We start from the raw sequence: 2,500 nt of genomic DNA on the forward strand, positions 1-2,500 counted from the left end.
TCTCTCTCTCTGCCCCTGCCTCTCTCTCTCTCTCTGCCCCTGCCTCTCTCTCTCTCTCTGCCCCTGCCTCTCTCTCTCTCTCTGCCCCTGCCTCTCTCTCTCTCTCTGCCCCTGCCTCTCTCTCTCTCTCTGCCCCTGCCTCTCTCTCTGCCCTTGCCTCGCTCTCTCTGCCCCTGCCTCTCTCTCTCTCTGCCCCTGCCTCTCTCTCTGCCCCTGCCTCTCTCTCTCTGCCCCTGCCTCTCTCTCTCTGCCCCTGCCTCTCTCTCTCTGCCCCTGCCTCTCTCTCTCTCTGCCCCTGCCTCTCTCTCTCACTCTGCCCCTGCCTCTCTCTCTCTCTCTGCCCCTGCCTCTCTCTCTCTCTCTGCCCCTGCCTCTCTCTCTCTCTCTGCCCCTGCCTCTCTCTCTCTCTCTGCCCCTGCCTCTCTCTCTGCCCCTGCCTCTCTCTCTGCCCCTGCCTCTCTCTCTGTCCCTGCCTCTCTCTCTCTGCCCCTGCCTCTCTCTCTGCCCCTGCCTCTCTCTCTGCCCCTGCCTCTCTCTCTGCCCCTGCCTCTCTCTCTGCCCCTGCCTCTCTCTCTGCCCCTGCCTCTCTCTCTCTGCCCCTGCCTCTCTCTCTCTGCCCCTGCCTCTCTCTCTCTGCCCCTGCCTCTCTCTCTCTGCCCCTGCCTCTCTCTCTGCCCCTGCCTCTCTCTCTCTGCCCCTGCCTCTCTCTCTGCCTCTGCCTCTCTCTCTCTGCCCCTGCCTCTCTCTCTGCCCCTGCCTCTCTCTCTCTGCCGCTGCCTCTCTCTCTCTCTCTGCCCCTGCCTCTCTCTCTCTGCCCCTGCCTCTCTCTCTCTGCCCCTGCCTCTCTCTCTCTGCCCCTGCCTCTCTCTCTCTCTCTGCCCCTGCCTCTCTCTCTCTCTCTGCCCCTGCCTCTCTCTCTCTCTCTGCCCCTGCCTCTCTCTCTCTCTCTGCCCCTGCCTCTCTCTCTCTCTCTGCCCCTGCCTCTCTCTCTCTGCCCCTGTCTCTCTCTCTGCCCCTGCCTCTCTCTCTCTGCCCCTGCCTCTCTCTCTCTGCCCCTGCCTCTCTCTCTGCCCTTGCCTCGCTCTCTCTGCCCCTGCCTCTCTCTCTCTCTGCCCCTGCCTCTCTCTCTCTCTGCCCCTGCCTCTCTCTCTCTCTCTGCCCCTGCCTCTCTCTCTCTCTCTGCCCCTGCCTCTCTCTCTCTCTCTGCCCCTGCCTCTCTCTCTCTTTCTGCCCCTGCCTCTCTCTCTCTCTCTGCCCCTGCCTCTCTCTCTGCCCCTGCCTCTCTCTCTGCCCCTGCCTCTCTTTCTCTGCCCCTGCCTCTCTCTCTCTCTCTCTGCCCCTGCCTCTCTCTCTCTCTGCCCCTGCCTCTCTCTCTGCCCCTGCCTCTCTCTCTCTCTCTGCCCCTGCCTCTCTCTCTCTCTCTCTGCCCCTGCCTCTCTCTCTCTCTCTCTCTGCCCCTGCCCCTCTCTCTCTCTCTCTCTGCCCCTGCCTCTCTCTCTCTCTCTGCCCCTGCCTCTCTCTCTCTCTCTCTGCCCCTGCCTCTCTCTCTCTCTCTCTCTGCCCCTGCCCCTCTCTCTCTCTCTCTCTGCCCCTGCCCCTCTCTCTCTCTCTCTCTGCCCCTGCCTCTCTCTCTCTCTCTGCCCCTGCCTCTCTCTCTACCCCTGCCTCTCTCTCTCTCTCTGCCCCTGCCTCTCTCTCTCTGCCCCTGCCTCTCTCTCTCTGCCCCTGCCTCTCTCTCTCTGCCCCTGCCTCTCTCTCTCTCTCTGCCCCTGCCTCTCTCTCTCTCTCTCTGCCCCTGCCTCTCTCTCTCTCTCTGCCCGTGCCTCTCTCTCTCTCTCTCTCCCCTGCCTCTCTCTCTCTCTCTCTCTCTCTGCCGCTGCCTCTCTCTCTCTCTCTCTGCCCCTGCCTCTCTCTCTCTCTCTGCCCGTGCCTCTCTCTCTCTCTCTCTGCCCCTGCCTCTCTCTCTCTGCCCCTGCCTCTCTCTCTCTCTGCCCCTACTTCTCTCTCTCTCTGCCCCTGCTTCTCTCTCTCTCTCTGCCCCTGCCTCTCCCTCTCTCTCTGCCCCTGCCTCTCTCTCTCTCTCTGCCACTCTCTCTCTCTCTGCCCCTGCCTCTCTCTCTCTCTCTCTCTGCCCCTGCCTCTCTCTCTCTCTCTCTGCCCCTGCCTCTCTCTCTCTCTCTGCCCCTGCCTCTCTCTCTCTCTCTCTCTCTGCCCCTGCCTCTCTCTCTGCCCCTGCCTCTCTCTCTCTCTCTGCCCCTGCCTCTCTCTCTCTGCCCCTGCCTCTCTCTCTCTCTCTCTGCCCCTGCCTCTCTCTCTCTCTCTCTGCCCCTGCCTCTCTCTCTCTCTCTCTGCCCCTGCCTCTCTCTCTCTGCCCCTGCCTCTCTCTCTCTCTGCCCCTGCCTCTCTCTCTCTCTGCCCCTGCCTCTCCCTCTCTCTCTGCCCCTGCCTCTCTCTCTCTCTCTGCCCCTGCCTCTCTCTCTCTCTCTGCCCCTGCCTCTCT

This window comes from Carcharodon carcharias, unplaced genomic scaffold (assembly GCF_017639515.1).
Source record: "Carcharodon carcharias isolate sCarCar2 unplaced genomic scaffold, sCarCar2.pri scaffold_776_ctg1, whole genome shotgun sequence".
In the NCBI taxonomy this organism is placed as follows: domain Eukaryota; kingdom Metazoa; phylum Chordata; class Chondrichthyes; order Lamniformes; family Lamnidae; genus Carcharodon; species Carcharodon carcharias.